The following is a 20042-nucleotide window of genomic DNA, read 5'->3' on the forward strand; positions in this document are numbered from 1 at the left end:
TACTTTATATGTACTTAAATTGGTTAACATTTCATAATATATACACCTATAAAATTCGCAAGTGCGTTAGCAGTAATGAGCTATGTCAAATTCTCGGTCTGCCTAATCGCCCAGTAGAGTAACCTTAGGTGCGTTTCGCATCACTTTTACTATAGTGGATAATGCACATCCAGAAAAGGCCGTACCGTGTGCATACAAGACACTATTGCTGATGTGGAGCAGAGTATTGAAAAATACCCGAATGAGTCTAACCGCCATGTCATCGCGAGAATCAATAAGAGCTGTGCCATGCTTTTTATAGAAGATTTGGTTTAAATGTCTTGCCTTTGGTACTTCTAAAAGCCAATTTGCGCAATAACTGATGCCGTACGAACATCAAGCTCTTTTCACGCTAGGTGAATGGTCATAAAACGAGATGGCCACCGATCCCAATTTTCAGAAAAAAATTTTGTTCAGCCATGAAGCTTACTCTTGGTTGAATGGATACTTTACGAAAAAAAATTATCGTCTCATCATCCTACATCCTGAGAGAGTCAATGTTTGGTTTAATTTACGAGCAAAGGATGCCTTTGGACCATACTTTTTCAAAAAGAAGCTATTCAATGTGGAATGCTATAGAGCCATAATTAATTACATACTTTTTTGCCTCTACATCCTCTAGACATGGGCAAACAATCAATTTATTAGATAGAATGTTTGGTGTGCACATTATTTCGGCCAGGATTATAAGGATATTAAAATTAACGACCGTTTTTTAACAGCCGTTACTTTATTGCAGTCGCTTGTGCCTCCTATGTGGTATTAAGGGGTTAGTAGGGTAATCTTTTATCAAACTTTTTTTTTTTGCATTTTCCGATCCTTTATATCCATAGAATTAATGTAGAAACCCACTTTACCACTGGAAGGAAACCAGAAATAATAATTAGGGGTATGTCATTTTTTCAACGTTTATGTCCATATTTGTATGCTTTTTCAGTACCTCAAACTTTAAACGAGTTTTTCTCAAAACACACTTCTTTAACCTGTTAGACTTGATTCCGGTTCAACTACTCAACCGATTGGCTTAGTTTTTTTTTTAACGTTCACAAATCGCCTGGCTATAGGTCCTATATTTTTTTTAATTTATTGACAATGTTATGACAAAATTTAAATAAATAAACATGGGGAAAATTTAAAAAAAATGTTAATTATCTTTTTATTTATCAAAATTTGTTCATGATTCTAGTAGGGACGATAACCATTCACGTACTTTTTAAGAATAATAAGAGTAAAAACGTATCTCATTCACTCAGCCATTTCTCCGACAGATATCGTCAAAAAACTCCGAAAAATTTGTTTGTACACTCCACGACATACCTAATGATATGTGAAAAAATTCTATTGTAGAATAAAAATTTCTATGAAAATAATGTCAAAAAACAGGCCAGATTACCCTACTGACCCCTTAAGCATATACATTATTTGTAATACATAGTCCATTCAAACATAAAAGCTAATGTCTGCAGGTTGATGTGCTCACAAGTGAAAGGTTATTTATGATTAATTTTTGGATTTTCTTTGCCTAAAATGTACAACCGATGTGCTTAGTCTACAAGTAATAGGTTTGATAAAATGCAACGTACTTAATATCTCAGCAAACTTTTCCTTAAGCAGAAATAAGCTTCATAACTACTATACTACTACGAGTATAACTTATGTATACGGTTGTTACCTGTGCTTGCTTGCTTGCTGTAACTAGGAAAGATTTGCATAAGTACTTAATGAAGAGGGCTTAACTCTAACGAAAGATGAAAACAAAAATACCGAAAACTTGGCATGAGAACCTCGAAGCCAATATAGGTATATACAATAAACATAAACGGAAAACAAATCTCAATGGGTAAAGAAAGGAATTTTAATTTCAATTTTTTTTTAACCTAAATATATAAATCGAAATATGCTATTGGTTCACTTAATTTTACTTAAATTTTTCTTAATTTTTTCTTCTACTCTAATATCAGTTTCTATAAATAAGGAGAATCACAGGCAGGAAAGATCGTGGGCAAAATTTTAGATCAATGTTTCATGCCTACAGTTGGTGAGTGTGGCTGTTTACTAATTAAATCACAGTTACCAACATTCTACTAAAAATGTTAATCACATGTATTGTCTATGCAACATCTGTCACAATCACGCCGCAGACGGTGGAACGACTACTTACCACTGCTTCCGCCAACTGCTTTCAATTAAACTGCAACAACATGTAAATATCACATCAACGTTTCACAGCCAACTGCCAGATAACGGTGCCATTCACGTAACTACATCGGCTTGCTGTCGTTCCGTGAACGAATAAAGTAAAATGCCTATTTCCTCCATTAATTCCTTCCAATGCCTGAAAGCACGAATAAACAATATCCTATAGAATACTTACTAGTGCGTATATGCTATATGCGCATGCAATTGTATATTTGCATGTCAGCAGCAACATTTCACAATGGTTAACAGCTTGTTGTGTGCCAGCCTACCAGCTGCTGTTGTGGTAAGATTTTACTGCGCACATAGTATGTGTTGTGGGAGACATTGGTCAGCAATGTAGGCAACGAGTACTAAGTGAATACTAATAATCAATTGTTGTTAGTTTCTTATCGGCATCATGTTCAAACCGGGAAGCTTGCCGGAAAAGTTTAGTCAACTGCCCCAAAAAGCTTGCTAACGGCAATTATTAGAAACTGATGGACTAAAACAAAGCAAAAAAATATGAAACTCTAAGTTAGTACACAGCCATTGAATATCGCATGCCTTTGTTATTTTTCTAAGAATTCCTATGGCATTATTTAAGTTTTAACTCTATTTTATTCCGGATAGTATAACTTCAAAATTTGAATATGGTTTTCATTTTCCTGCAATGCCTCTTAATAAACGCTTTTTCATTACATCAATGTGGCGTTCAATTTTTCTTATTGAGAGTTTTACATTTGCGCAACCAATTTGCATTGCTTGCTTATACTGCATACTATACAAGGAGCGTTTCAAAGTAAACAGGACTTAAAAAAAAACAAAAACAGAACAAATGGTTTTTTGCCAAAATCAATTTATTTTGTTCAAAATAGTTCCCTTCTGTTTCAATACAGCTTTCTGTACAGTCCAAAAGCATGTCGAACGAGTGTTTTAGCTCGTTGGCCGGTATGGCCGCCAGTATGCCGGTACAAGCCTTTTGAATTGCCTCTACGTCTGCATAACGCTTTCCTTTCATAGGCAAATGCATTTTTCCGAAAGAGAAGAAGTCGCACGGTGCCACGGGGATTGGTTAATCGTTAAAATGTGTTTTTTGGTGAAATAATCGTACAGTTTCGATGGAATTTCCGATGATCACGGATTTTTAATGGCCCACATGTTGGTCGTCATTTATGTCCTCACGACCACTTTGAAAACGTTGAAACCACTCGTCATAAGCTTCATCTTATTTATTCCGCTCGCGCTTAACATCCACGCAGCGTCAAGCCATAAGCTAAGTTTGTTGTACTCGAGTTTGTAGTTATTATATTGAGTTGTGGGTGCCAAGTAGTATGTCAAAAGATAATTATAAAGTTAAACAAATAAGAAAAGGTTGCTTGTAACCGGTCTTTTCATACTCTTACAACTTGTCAAGATAAAAGCCAAGGAAATATCTTCAGGTGAATAAGGTTTGTTAGTTGTATGGGATTTAGGTCAGGTTTTCAACGAATTTTATCCATTTGAGGTGCAGAGATACATATTTAGTAGAAAAGCACGTTCACTAAACTTAATTATGATAACTATAATATTGGTGATATTTGGTGATATATGAGGTATCAACTCAAAGTTCGAAAAGCTCTCTAGTACGTATATGGGGGGCTAAGAGTATTACTGATCCGATTCAACACATATTTGATATACAGACATAATATTATCGGTAAATAATTCTCTCTTAATTCCCAAATTTTATAATCCAAATTTTTTTACTGGCTCCAAAAACGCTCTCTTATGCTATCTCGAATGTAAAATAGTATCATGTCTTTAGATAGATAGATAGATAGATTTATCGCACTAATAGAATTTTTCAACAAAACCGTTACATAAGGTGGAGTGGAGTTATTAACCGTATTCACAGAGTGGATAGGGATACCATTAATGTTTGTCCTGAGAGTATTTGGCCCTTAAATAGTTTAGGAGATAAAATGTACATACAACTTCTTAAAGGGAGGGGCCACACCCGCTTTTTAAATAAATTTTCAACCTCATTGTGGAGCTTAATCTTGATTATGGGCTTCTTTAGGGGTATATTTATACTTTTCCAACATGTTCCTACAGAGTTTAATAGCTTTGTTCACCGAACGGTTGCTTATATCACTTAAAAATAATCGAGTTAGATATAGGGTTATATACATATATATGTGTATATATATAAATGATCAATATGGTGATACGAGTAGAAATCCGAGTGTCTGTCTGTCTATTCATCCATCCTACTGTGCAAACTGTTGAACTTAATAAAAATTTAGATATCTTAATGAAACTTGGTACACTACGAAAAGCGTGATAAAGCAACAAATAAATAAGCCAGAGGCGATAAATTCATATATCAGGACTCCGAATGATCTCGACCAAATTTAGTATTTAAAATTATCTGTATATTATTAGATTACAATGTGAAAAAGGGCGAAATCGGACCAGAACCTCGCTTATTTCCCATATTACACCAATAAATGTATCAGAATTAAACTTTGCGCTAATTTCTTGAAAGTCAACTGGCAAACAATTATTTTGTACTACTCATCATTTGCTGTTTTCATATTGCACTAGTAGTATATTTGGGATATATTCAGTTATCTAAAAAAAACAGCAACCATTTGCCCAGATATGCTTTTTGCTTTTTTTGGCTCACCTTACCCTTACTGACAACTGCTGTACACTTTCGGGAAACTTCGGTTGTCACATCCATGTTTCACGGAACGTTATATTAAAAGTAAAAGTGTGAAACGTTTTGCCTAATAAGGCCAGATGTACTTAAGGAATAGAAATTCGTAAAAAAAAATCCAATGGTCTTCCAATCAACACTTTAGCTACTCCATCACTTACTTATTTTTAACTGTCTTAATTAGTTTGGTCGTTCTCCACTCAACATTGCTTCAAAAACAGTTTGGGCAGCCAAAACGAATGTGATCTAAAAGTGAAGCGCTCTAGGAAACTGAACTCACTCCGACAGCACCATCGACAGACGTTGAAAGCCGCTGTCAACTATTAATTTAGTGTGAACTTTTCAACAAGCAAAAAGACAAATGTGTTACGACGCAAACCGCCAAATTTAGTTTCCTACTTTTCGGGAATATAAATTTTTTGCAATGATTCAAAATGCACCAGTGCACATAATAATTGGCTTTAAGTCGATTAAGTTTGGCGCCAACATACTTTTTAATGTTCTACATTATATGTATGTGTCGAAATGTATTTAAGTTCTGGTTCACTGTATCTTTTCACTTACTTTAATGTCACTTTTTCGCACTGCCGAACAGCTGTCACAATAAGCAACAAACTTAAGGGTGATCCATTTGAAGATTCGATACTTTTCAAAAAAAACAACAAAGAAACTTCAAATTTAATAGAAATGTTTATCATCATTCGAAAGAACATTCTATCGCATTTATTTTTTAAAGGTTATCTCTTTAAAATGTTGGCTGCGGCTACGTCTCATATGGTCCATTCGTTGAGTTTAACTTCCGATGACTCGTTCGAGCATTTTGACTGGTAACTGGCGAATGACACCCATAATGCTCAGCTCCAAGGATTCAAATGAAGCGGGGTGGTCCGCAAAGACCTTACTTCAACAAAGGCTCCGAAATTTATCCTCGACGTGCGGCCAATACATTTACAAGTGAAGTATATGGCTATGCCAACGGTCAGTCGGTTCATGATTTTAGGCCAGGTTCGGCGATACTACCAGACTGGTATCATACTGCTGGGCCTAACCAACCAACCAAAGTTAGTCTGTAGCAAAAAAATAAAGTTTTGGTAGGTCGATAGGCATATTGCAAAGCATTTACTTACATTTGCGGATTTCGGACAAGGTATGAAAGAATCTCTCTGGCTAAATGAGATAAGCCGCCCCCCCTAATGCCACTACACCAATACACCACCACCACCAATACACCACACACACAGAACCCACATTCCACAGGACCCACACATCAACATCACAAACACATACCACACTAGTCAAAATGGTCAACTTAAAAATTTGATCAGTCTCGTTTTGATCGGCAATCGAAGTCTACGCATCGCTGGAATCCTCTGGCCTTTTCGGTCGTCTTACGTCAGAATAGTTCCGCACATTTATAAATTGAAAAATCTAATTAAAATCAGTTTGTGATTCTGCAATTTAGTGGCAAATCGAAACTAAAACATCGAATAAAAAAATTGTAATTACCCCCATATTTGTGAACAATTGTAAAAGGATTAAAAACCAAGCGAATTAAATTGAATTGAAATACCCTTATAAGCGACACGGGTGTATTATTTAAAGAAGTGGAAGTGCTAAGTGTGTCAAAGACAAAAGTGAAGTGGGCACCTACTCAAACAGTGCTACTTTAAACACTCTCATTTGCAGTTTTTTTCAATTTTGCGTGGCTGGGTTTTGTAGATAAAAATTTTAATAGTAAACATTTCGCCGCATATCTTCTCCTTTTTCTCATTAATACGAACCTATTTAAATAACTCCAAAGCACATACAGCTAAACATGATAATTGTTAATATGCCCAGAAGTGAGTGAGATGACAGCTGTGCCGATACCAGCGTGCGACATTTTTAATTACCTGCAAAGAGGCAGTTGTTAAAATTCTTCAACGCCATAATGCCACGAATGAATGAGCGTTTCCTTGCACTTCCTGTGTGAACCTGAGCATTCGTTTACGGAAATAAGGTCACAGCGGTTAAATTATACTTGAAACAACTACATAAGGAATTGAATTGAAAAATTGTGATCTCATTACACATTGGCGGCTAATGTATGATTTACATTATACTTGGTTGCTGTTTGGACACATAAAACTAGTTTTTCCAGCCGTTAAAATGATGATGTAAGGCGAAAGGAGGAAGCTGCATTAATAACATGATGTTGTCATATACATCTTCTTTATTCGTTTAAATTTCATTACCTCTATGACATACCTTTAGAGCTACATATTTCACCTATCTTCTTTCAGTTTCCAACAACTGCGCTTTAATTATTAAATTCACTTACGAGTACTCATCACAAATACTTACGCTTGATGAGTATTAGGTGGCAGGCACCTGCGATGTTTCGTGGGTTACTGGGCAGTCATGCAGAAACTTGAGAAAGTTGAACAGATGTCTTCACAGCTAAGTAGCAGTTGGTTCAATACACTTTTGTTGCTGTTTTCTTGGTGGTATGAACTTTTCGTTAGCATTGCTATTTTTCACACTTGGTAGCATTTTGTTAAATTTAAACTTGATATCCACACTTCTGTGGGTAGTGGGTAAACCACCTTAATTCAACGGGGAAGGAGTGAAAGCAGTAGCTTGTGCAGAGGAAATAGTGCTAAAGGTGTCAGCGAAGGTGTGGAGGTTAACCTTGATAAGACGGAACTGATACTATTCACGAACAAGACCTCAACTTCATTCAGTGGTACTACAAAACCGAACTGGAAAATTAATATTGTGAAATTCATAAGGTAGCCTGTGCAGTCTTACCAGGGTAATTAAGTCATGTCCACATCACACACAAACTGCCCATAAGCAGTTTTGTACGGAAGGTAATTCTGAACCAGACTAAACAAATCGAAACACCTATGCCCAAATTATGGCAAAACAGTAACTAAAAACTTATTTCATAGGTTTTGGATACCTATAGTAGGTATATACAGATTTCTAATTTGGTCAGCATGTGTTAGAAATGATAATATCCTATAATAAGTAATTCTGAACTTGGAGGTATTAAGAAAATGCTACAATACTTCCCCATTTCTAAACATCGAAGGCTTGGAATGCATAAGATACCAAACTTTGAATGTCCTTCCAAAGAAATCTTAACGGAGGTAAGTAGTAGTAGCCAAATAATGGTTTGAACAAAATAATGGGACGTGATATAAAGATATAAGGTCTTACGATAATGTATGAAGATTTCCCGCTAGTTAAGAGCAAAAGATACATAAATATTCGATTTGTTTTTATTATCAAAAATTTTTCAAATATACATACGTACATATATGATTTGGAGATGAAATAATTACGACTTTTAAAATAACATTTAGTCTAATCGCTTTCCTAATTGATTTGTACTGCTTAAGCTGATTTTTGCTTACAGTCAGTAAACGCGCAAATTATCTGCAATGTAAGGTCAATTTAATTTATTTATATTTTACAGAACAAAGGTCTTATACTTAGCTATATATCCGTTATAAATTTCCAAATAATTATTGAGGTATAATATTTATAAATATGCGAAATATATGCCTTAATTTTATTTTTTGCACGTTTGTATGGACGCTCATTAAAATTGTATACTTGACTTCACTTGTCATCAACATGCGTCAGCGATTTTTTTGTAAAGAACAATGTGGGAGATCAAACTGATTGTGTGTTAGATATGGTGCTTATTAAGGTGTCCGTTTTTTTCCAAGATATTTTTTTTTTTTAACTCCTCTCGAGTTTAAGTTTTTGTTCTTAGAAACGATGGATCCAATTTCAATCGTATCTAAATCATTTTACTTCTCCCATATATTTTGTATAGTATTTTTTGGTCTTTTGCACTAAAGTTTAGTCCACAGAAAATAAATCTTGAATGTTGAGATAGTAATATTATAATACGAAATCTTCTGCTCTATTAAAAGTGTCAATGACTTTTTTCACTGAACTACTCCTTTAAAAGTAATACGCGGTTAAACTTATGCATCAAATACACTGTATTCACATAGTACACCAGGTCGGATGAGCAACACGTGATGTATAAATCACTTGTATGGCTGCTCCGGTCATTAGATGTTTATTTTAACGGCACATAAATTTTTAAGCATGGTTTTTACAAAAAAAATATTAAATAATTGAAGTAGAAAAAAAAAATTAGAATATCCCTTTCGAAAGCAACTAAATCGCTTAATGCAAAATATTAGATGAAAAACGAAATATGAAATAAATCGAAAATAAAATTATGTTAAATTTTTAATAAACTTCAGAGGGTGTTTGCAAAAAAACAATCGATTTTGAAAATAACGGACACCTTAATTTATATATGTATGTACCATATCTCTAAATTATCTTTTCCATACAGTTTAATACTTAATTCGATTTCTAAGGAAATTGTTAAAAAAAAAATTATTTCGAAATATTTTTAACATATCTAATAAAAATAAAGTTAATTTTTTTGGAGTTAAAATAGATGTCTTTTTAAATTTAATTTACTACTTTTAAAATCACTGTCACAATTAACTTACTGACCACACAACTAGTTATAATTAATGACTCAGTGTCGTTAAAAATTAATAATGCCCTATTCTAACGAAAAATTTCTTCTCAGAGAATTACTTTAGATATTCACAAAAGTCTAATATTTACTTTAGTTAGTTGTCCTGTTCTGAGAAAAGATTTTTTGCACTAAAATTTATCGGTACATTTATAATAATCTATGTCTTTCAGAAAACCTAAATGCAAATTAAGATCTTTGGGAATTTAAATTTTAACTTCTATTTTATTTTCCAAAAGTCTTATGCCAATCTTCAAGTATTTCGTCAGTACTTCTAAAATACAAATTTGCTTCCGCCGTTTTTTTTGTAAATTTAAGGCATTATTGTAAAAAGACGGTTACAAAAATGTTATTCAAAATATTGGCCGTCACTAGCTACTACTTTAAACCATCTTTCTGGCAGCATGCGTATTCCGTGACGAAAGAACTCCACATCTTTCGAGTCGATCTACATAAGAACTGAAGTGCTCGTTAGCTAGACCGTGTGTTATCGATCGGAACAAGTAATAGTCAGACGGAGCAACGTCTGGAGGATACGGCGGGTGGGTTAAGATCTCCTATTTCAGCGTCTCCAAATACTTTTTGACCACCTTTGCGACGTGAGGCCGAGCATTATCTGCTGGAGAATGACTTTATCGTGTCTTTTCTCGTACTGTGGTCATTTTTCTTTTAGTGCTCGGCTCATACGCATCATTCTCCTGTGATGGTTTCACTTGGCTTTAGCAGCTCATAATATATCACCCCGAGCTGGTCCCAACAAATGCAGAGCATGACCTTGGCGCCGTGAATGTTCGGTTTTGCCGTCGACGTGGAGGCATGTCCAGGCTTTTCCCATAACTTTTTCGCCTAAGATTATTGTAGTGGACCCATTTTTCGCCGCCAGTCACAATGCGATGTAAAAATCCCTTTCGGTTGTGCCTTTGAAGCAGCTGTTCACATGCAAAGAAACGCCGTCGACATCTCTTGGTTTCAAGTCGTAAGGAACCCAGTTTCCTTGTTTCTGATCATCCCCATGGCTTTGAAGCGTTTTGATACGGCTTGCTGTGTCACTTGCAACGATTCGGCCAATTCCTCTTGGGTTTGAAACGGATCTTGGTCGAGCAATGCTTCCATTTCAGCATCTTCGAAAATCTTCTCCCTTCCACCATCATGCCGGTCTTCGACTTGATAATCACCATTCTTAAAACGTTGAAACCATTCGCGACATGTTCTTTCACTTAGGACAGCCTCACCGTACGTATCCGAAAGCATCAGCCGCACTTTTCTTGGAATTAAAAAAGAAAAGCAAAATTTTCCCGCAAATGTCGAGAATTTGGCTCAAAATCGACATTTTCAGTTGAGAATAAATTTTGGATGCAAACAGATCTTTACAAATATTTTGTTGAGTTAATATTGATACAACTATCCAAGATCGATATAAAACGATTTAATCGACTAGTGCTTGACCTTACAGATATCTATTGGAAAACCGCAAAGTTGTAGACCTAATAATATATGTGGGATCCGAATACCGGACTAGAAGTCGTCAACAATACAACGCTGACAAAAGAACACAATGACACGCAACCCTTTAACTGGACGAACTTTTGACGAAACACGAACAAAGACAAACCAGCCAAAGTTCAGTTGAGTTTGAGTTGCCGTGAACTGTAAGTCGGGCCGAGCCGTTGTCCGCGAAAACGTTTATGCTAGTGCGTATGTGTGTACTACATGTAATCTTAAGAACTATATTCAAGACTTTGTTTTTTAAAGAATAAACACTGGTTGAACGTTTAAATGTTGTGTTTAATATCCTGACGGGGAGTGTGGGTGGTGGTCACTATAGTAGTCCCCACAAGTGGTGTCAGAACTGGGATCGAATCGGTACGTGAAAAGTGACCCTTACAGTAAAATAAGCCGGGTAAAGGAAAAATTGTCGAGCAGTGCAATAAAACATTACGCGCATCTAAAACGCTCAAATTGAATATTCTTTAAAATATCAATAAGCAGCACAGAAAATTTACAAATCTGCAAAAATTCGTTTCGTAAAGTGGGCACACAACGCCAAGTTGTATATATCGCCAAGTTGTACATAACGCGTAACGAGACAGCGAACGAATAAAGAGCAGTGCTCTTTTTTTTTTTTTTTTTTATAGTAGGAGGAAGCATCGAAAGCCGGAGTGCGGAACTTTAATCCGGTAAACCTAACCTACTCCCAACTCAAGACACTCCCACGGAACCACCAGGTAAGGTATTACTTCATGGGAGTGACAAGACATTTTAAGTCTCCTCTATAACACGGACGGACTAACGCCTTCTCTGCTGTAACTGTCTTAATGTAGTCATGATGGATGTTGCCGCTTCGCGAACAGCTATCCATTTGTCAGAGGACTGACACATAAATGCAGTCAAATTTTCCACCGTTAGGCTACCACCTAGTGAGGTTTCTAACTTTTTTCTTACGTTTCGAAACAGAGGACAATGGAAAAACACGTGTTCAGAGTCTTCTATGGACTCCGCACACATCGAACAATACGGACTGACGTCATTTTGAAATTTGTATAGATAGCCTCTGAAGCACCCATGCCCGCTTAATATTTGGGTCAGGTGGAAATCCAGGTCCCCATGTCGTCTACTTATCCACGTATGGATGTCAGGTATAAGTCTGTGGGTCCACCGTCCTTTAGTTGAGGTTTGCCACCGTTGCTGCCATATAGTTATGCTCTTCTTTCTCTCTTCTCTCTTTTGGGTTTCTGTAATTGGCGCTGATAGCTCATATAATCTTGTGAGCTCGTCACCCTGGATGTCTATGGGCGGCATACTAGCTAGTACTTCAGATGCTTCGCTGGAAATAGTTCGGAAAGCACTTGTTACCCTTATTGCTGTGAGTCTATGCACCGCATTTATTGTTTTGGCATACGCTTTTATGTTTAGTGCCTGGATCCATACTGGAGCTGCATATAGGATAACTGAGCTTATAGCTGTTGCGATTAGAAGTCGGCGGCTGGAGCGCACACAGCCTCTATTTGCCATCATTCTTGATAACGCGTTGTAAATCTTGTTTGCTTTATTTGCTATGTTTGCCAAGTGCTGCTTGAATTTCAGTTTGGCGTCCAATATTACCCCTAAATACTTCAACTGTGGTTGTGAAGTAATTACGCACTCTCCTATGGTGAGAGTTATTTTTTCCTCAATTTTCCTGGTGCTTATGAGCAATACCTCTGTTTTGTGCTCGGCCAGTTCCAAACTTTTGGAAGAAAACCATTGGCGTAGGCCATTTATGCATTCATTACATTTATTTTGTAGGTCATCAAGTTGTTTACCTACTGCTACCACTATAAGGTCGTCCGCGTATGCGATTAGCTTAACGTTTTTAGGCTGTGGAATTCTTAGCACCCCATCATAAACTAGATTCCATAAAAGAGGGCCTAAAACAGATCCTTGTGGTACTCCGCTTGTAATAGGGTAGCTTTTTATGCCTTCGGTGGTGTCGTAGATCAACTTTCTATTTTTAAAATAACTCATAACGATATTTATGAGGTACTGAGGGGCGCGTATTCCATATAGGGCTTCGAATATATTTTTCCATTTAGCAGAGTTGAATGCATTTTTCACATCCAGGGTGATCAGCGCACAATATTTTTTTGTACCACCTTTCCATCTTTTGCCACTTACTGCTCTTTTCGCAGTGTCGACAACTTCTTTCAGTGCATCGATAGTAGACCTCTGTTTTCTGAAGCCGTATTGTCTTTCCGATAGTCCGCCGGCTTCCTGGATTGCAATCTCCAAGCGGTTTCTTATTATGCTTTCGTACACTTTGCCCATTGTGTCGAGCATACACAGAGGTCGATACGAAGAAGGTTCATCTGGTGGTTTTTTTGGTTTTGGGATTAAAACCAGACGCTGGACTTTCCAGGGATCGGGGAACATCCCTTCTTTTATGCATGCGTTGTACATTTTTGCAAAAAGAGTGGGCTTCGAAATTATGGCTAATTTTAGAGCTCTGTTTGGTATTCCGTCAATACCAGGCGCTTTGTTGTTTTTGATGTTTTTGGCTATGGCCAATAGGTCTTCTTCTGTAACCAGTGGGGGTGATTCTGCATCTTCGTTTCGTTGCTCAGCGTTAGTAATCGGTTCGTGCGACGGAAATAATGCCTCGACGACTTTCTTCATGAACGGAGCGCATTTGGGTTGCTGCCGCTTGTTTTTGAATTTGGACATACAGATTTTATAAGCAGTCCCCCAGGGGTCTATATTCGCTTCTCCACAGATTTTTTCAAAACAGTTTCTTTTGCTTCGGTTTATAGCTGACTTTAAGAGCTTTTTGTGGCTTTTAAATGTTTCTTTAAGACGGTTTTCGTTTTCGTCGTTTTGATTGCGTTGTAGGCGACGTCGAGCTGCATGACAGAGCTTTCTCAGCGTGGCAATTTCTTCATTCCACCAGTATACAGGTCTTCGCTTATTGTGGCATTTCGTCCTTCGCATTGTAGCGTCGCATGCTGCCACCAGTTCCTTTCGCAATGCGGTTACTAAGTGGGCGCCGCCTTCGCCTGGTGCTATTGCTGCACTCCAGGCTGCCTCAAAAACGTCAGTATCAAAATCTGTTTGCTTCCAGCTTCTTTTTCGTGTAGTGTTAATGCTTGAGGGTTCTTGGGCCCGAGAGAACGAAACTTCTGCAATGATTGCCATGTGGTCACTATATGTGAACATGTCTGACACCTCCCACTTAATGTGTCTGCTAAGTGCGTCATTTGCAAACATCAGGTCTATTATAGAGCCTTTAGTTCCTTTTTGATAGGTATTTTTGGTGCCACTATTAATAATTGTGAGGTTGGTTTGGCTCAGGAATTCTAGAACCAGACGCCCACGATGGTTTGAACATCTGCTACCCCAAGCAGTAGACCATGCATTAAAGTCACCTGCCATTATTATTGGTGATTTGCATCTTCTTTCTAAAGATAATTCAAGGAGGAAGTCTTCAAATTCTCTAATGGATGCGCTGGGACGGGCATAACAGCTTACGAAATATATTCCTCCTATTTGCGCCCATGTGAACCCATTTTTTGCTTCTCTGCAGCAAGATGTGAATGATTGTCCGTTGCAGGACCATATTGCAGCTTTGCCACTTATATCTGTGATCCAGGTACTTTCCGAACGTTGGCAATATTGCTCACTCAGTAAGGCGACATCAATGTTGCTTTCTATTATGGTTTGTTGCAGCAGTGCTTGCGCTGCAGCGCAGTGATTTAAGTTCAGCTGCAATATTCTCATTTTTTCGTTGTCTTTAGCAACTCCATGTACTTAGGGCAAGTCGTGCTCAGAACTGAGTGCTCCCCTTTGCACAGCATGCAGTTTGGTGTATTAGTGCATACTTTAGATACATGTCCCGGGCTTCCACAACGTGTGCAAAGAGAGGACCTGTCGATGATACTGCTACATTTACGCGCCATGTGGCCTGGATGGAAACATCTGTAACAACGGGAAATAGGCGAGTACTCCCGGAGTCGACAGATCGACCACCCGATCTTTACTTTGCCTATTTTAAGGGCAGTCTTAGCGTCTTGAACCCGCAGGCTTATAAGGGCTATTTGTGTGCCGCTTCTCGTCTTCCGCATATTTTTGATGTTTGCCGGCCCTATATTCTGAAAACCACACTCCTTTTGTAACGCGCCGCAAATTTCTTCGGGGGTGGTTATCTCGTCCAGGTCTTTGCACACGATAGTGACGTTATGCGTTTTTTGCTGTATTACAGCCATTTCTCCAATCACTCCCTCTAGCGCGCTCTCGAACGAGTCGGCTCTCTTGTCTGCTTGGGGTTTTAATTCTAGTAGCAGGTCTCCTTTGAGCGTTTTCCTAATGTGCCTTACGTTTGTTCCCAGTTCCTCAAGCCCACTATCGCACTTAATTTTCTTGAGAATGTCCGCATATGATCCTCCGTCCTTTGTGGTTATAATGATGGCGTCTGGTTTCGTACGAATTCTTTTTTCAACCGGCTTTCTCTTTTTCACCACGTCCACCCATTTCTCGGATGCGGGCTTATCGACGGAACTGTCTTTCGGTACTACCTTAATGACCTCACTATATGACACCTGCGCTTTATCGTTCGCGTTTTTTGGTTTTTTGGTTGGTGGTAAGTAACCTGATAGTTCTCGTACCCTCTTTGGCGTATGTTTTTCTCTTGGGATAGGGGACACTTGCGACGCTTTTCCTACCATAACTCTTTTCAGCGATTTCTCTGGATTTTCAGCCTTGTCGTACAGGCTTGTTATACAGCTTACAAGGTCTCTCATAGCTTGATTAATATGCCTCTGACCAGACATCATAGTTTCAAGCTCCTTGATTTTTGTGCCCAGTTCGCAAAAAATATTACCAGCTTCACCGTTCTGCATTTGCTCAGATTTTCCGCATTTGTTTTGTTGGTCAACGTTTTCACAACTTTTTATGGGTCCAGCAGCGGTGGTCTCCTCATTTTTGCCTTTTGGAGGCGTTCTCGAAATCTTTGAATTTCTCCGAAAAGGATTCTCTGGTGTACCTCCCAAACTATTTTCGGAGGCCATATCTCTGCCGGAAAATAGTTGGGAACACCGGTCAATGGGTATATTCAGTCCTTTGTCCTAAAACCTTATTTGCTTTTTTAGTGGTTGGCAACGCCGCAACTAAAGGCAAAGCGAAGAAGGAGAAACGAAAAAGGAGAAAACAGCTGATCAAGCAAAACAAAACGGCAGATTAAAATTAAGTGCACGTTTTGTTTCGCTGTTATATGGGGAAATCTAATTTAAGTTTTATTTTGTTTAAATTTACCACGAAAAGGGGCAAGTAAGTAAAGAAAATAAAATTTTTGTTTCAAAACAGATTTTACTTATCTATTTGCTAGGTTCGTATCCAAATTGAAAGGTCCAGTCTCCCGGTAAGTCGTTACCTAAACTATGGCACTTTCACTAATTATTAGTATGAGATTTCACTAAGAATTCAGGGACTACAAAAAAAACCCGTCTACTCACTTCAAACACTCTGTAGTATGTCACAAACACTCTGTAGTATGTCTTGTGCTCTTGTGTAGCAGCGATCGCAACATAAATGAGAGAGGCAATGTAACGAGTTCCATTCAATTGTATTAGAGGAGATTTTGGACGGCGGTGGCTGTAAGTGCGAAATAGAAGCGTTTTGCGCAGCGAGTTTACGAGTTGCGTGAATTCTGTACAAAAGGCTTGTGTACAGAGAGTTTGTGTGGCGGTGGCTGTATAGCACAAACATATTGTGTTTTGAAAATATTGCTGCAGCCGGTGAAATTTCGTTTCTTTGGGTTTACGACACGGTTGCGTGGCAGTAGCTGGAGAGGAGAGCGTCGATATAAGGAGAGCAGCAAGGTTGAGAGAATTTCGTCGAGTTGCGGGAAGCAGATAAGTAGAAAGTAGTAGCTAAAGAATTGATAAAATGCAAACGAATTGCCAGACGTGTTAATTTCAACATTTTTGTATTTACACTTAAACAATAATTAAATTGTCATAATTCTTCAAGTTAATAGAAGAGAAATTAAAATAAAGAGTTGAATTTGTAGAATTAAATAAAAAACATTATTTTGATGAATACATAATTCAATTGATGTGAAATTTTAAGATTTTTATGAATTGCAGTTGTTAAAACTAAGTGAATAATTTGATACAAAATAGTGAAAAGATTTGAATTTAAAGTATAATTTTATACCATTGTTTGCTTTAAGAGAAAACGAAAGCACACTAATTTTTTAAATGCTCTAACGTTTTCAGAACACATTTGTTTAACATTATATTTTATAACTGTGTAAAATTAATATTTTTATTGTTATCGCTGACAACGACTGAATACCATGGAACGGCGCGAAATTTTAAATTTGAATGTGAGTGGGTTGAAACAAAAACTGACTGAATTGGGATTGGTGACTACAGGACGTAAGATAGTTTTGCAAGACAGACTGCTTCAGCATTTCGGTCTAACTGCTGACGGTGATGAAGATGAATATGTTTCTGAGTATGAAGATGTTGGTTCCTCCCCGCCAAGTGTGAATCAGGGTCCGACAAATGAACGTGCAACGTTCACACTGCGTGACATTGAAGACTCTTTGTCAATATTTAATGGTTCTAGCTCTCCGGATGTAGAGGAGTGGTTAGAAGAGTTTGAGGAAAACGCCACTGCGGTTCACTGGAACAATTTGCAAAAATTTATATATGCTAAACAGTTGTTGAAGGGAGCGGCTAAAATTTTTGTGCGGAGCCAACGTGGTATTACAGATTGGAATTCATTAAAGCAGGCATTAAAGTCAGAATTTGGCATTATTGTTTCATCTATTGAAGTGCATCGCATGCTTAGAAATCGCCGCAAGCGTCCAAATGAGGGTTGCCACGAATATCTATACGTTCTCATGGAAATCGGAAAGCCGATAACATTAGATGAGTTGAGTTTAGTGACATATTTTATCGAGGGCTTTCCCGACTCCAATGCCAACAAAAGTAACTTATATCAGGCCAAGACAATTGAAGAGCTTAAGATGCAGCTTAGTGTATATGAAAAAGTGCGAGCAGGTCGGCAGCAGGTAAATAGTTCAGGTTCAGGTCGATCAGGTGAAGGGAGCAAATCGTTTACTAATCTGGAGAACAAGAAAGATCATATAAGACGTTGTTTCAAGTGCGGAAATGCCTCGCACATCGCAAAAGATTGTCGTCAAAACCAAATTAAATGTTTCAAATGTGGTCAGCCAGGGCATCGCGCTATAGATTGTCAACAGCAACAGGTTGAGGTTAAAAGAGAGAAAGGCAATGTGAATACATTAAGTATCCAAAGGAAGCAGGTCGATGAAACCGGAGGTTGCATTTTTAAGGATATAACCTTAGGGGGTACAACATTTTCCGCTTTAATCGATACCGGATGTGACCTTTGCTTAATTCGCCACGATATTTTGTTGTTGTTAGATGACGGCATCGAATTGAGCAATGACAAACGATACACGGTAGGTGTCGGAAACGCTAAATTAACGACACTAGGTAGCTTCAAAATTCTGGTAGTCGTCGATGGTATGGAACTTAATATCACGTTTCATGTGACTAGAGAATGTGACATGCGATACTCAGCAGTAATTGGTGTCAGTGTATTAAAGTTGGTTGACTTGGTTGTGTCGGAAGGTTCGGTTGAGTTCAGGGCAAAAGTTGAGAAGTCTGAAGCAAATCAAACAGTGGAAAAGGGGTTGGGTACAGTTTTGGCCAAAAGTTACTTAGATTCGAATGAGGCTGAAGGAAGGAATGGAGATATTGAGGCAGAATTTAAAGAGTTGTGCGCTGTGGCCGTAGTTGAAGAGGCTAGAGAGCCTGATATAGACTTATCCCACCTTCAATTGTCAGAAGCAAACGCAGTAGAATCCTTTATTAAAAATTATGCCCCAGTAAAAAGCAAGGAGTCACCTTTTGAAATGAAAATTGTGTTGACCGACGATTATCCAGTTTACGAAGGGCCTAGACGTATATCATACGCGGACAAGGAAGTGGTAGAAGAACAGGTAGGGAAGTGGCTTCAGGAGGGAATTATCCAATCGAGCACATCAGAGTACGCGTCGCCCATTGTGCTTGTTGCCAAAAAGGACGGAACGGAAAGGACGGAACAAAACGTCTATGCTGTGACTATAGGCGTATAAACAGCAAGATAATGAGGGACCACTTTCCAATACCATTATTAGATGATAAGATTGAGAGGCTGCAAGGAGCGAAGGTCTTCACGACCTTAGATTTGGCAAACGGGTTCTTCCATGTACCTGTGGAGGTAAATTCCAGGAAGTACACTGCGTTTGTGACTCATAACGGGCATTATGAGTTTCGGTATGTACCCTTTGGGATATCGAACTCGCCTGCTGTGTTTTCTAAATATATTTTTGCGGTTTTGAGGGACTTGGTGGAAGAGGTAATACCCGCTAAGGACATTGATGAGGGAATCCATAAGCTCGAGCGTGTGTTGGTTAGAGCAGCCGAGTATAACTTGCGAATAAAGTGGAGTAAATGTCAATTTCTCAAGAGTAAAGTAGATTTTTTGGGGTATATAATAGAAGATGGTACTATAAAACCGTCAGAAGCGAAGACTAGGGCGGTTGAAAATTTTCCTATACCCCGTGATCAGAAGGCAGTACAGCGTTTCCTTGGGTTGACTTCTTACTTTCGGCGATTCATTGAGAGTTATGCAATGATTGCAAAACCTCTATCAGATCTTTTACGTAAAGATACTCAGTTTGTACTTGGCGCCGAACAGTTACCAGATTTTCAACAGCTTAAAGCAGCATTAGTGAATGCTCCCGTTTTGCGGTTGTGTAACCCAAAAGCGTTGACAGAGGTGCATACAGATGCATCCATGCACGGATATGGGGGTGTTCTTCTTCAAAAGGACTCTGACGATCAACTTTTCCACCCCATACAGTATATGAGCCGCAAGACAACGCCAGCTGAAGAGAAGTACCATTCATACGAGCTGGAGGTACTTGCGATTGTAGCAGCTTTGAAAAAGTGGAGGATATATTTGTTAGGCATAAGCTTCAAGATAGTGACAGATTGTAACGCGTTCGCTATGACGATG

The sequence above is a fragment of the Bactrocera tryoni genome, chromosome 2 (genome assembly GCF_016617805.1).
Source record: "Bactrocera tryoni isolate S06 chromosome 2, CSIRO_BtryS06_freeze2, whole genome shotgun sequence".
In the NCBI taxonomy this organism is placed as follows: Eukaryota; Metazoa; Arthropoda; class Insecta; order Diptera; family Tephritidae; genus Bactrocera; species Bactrocera tryoni.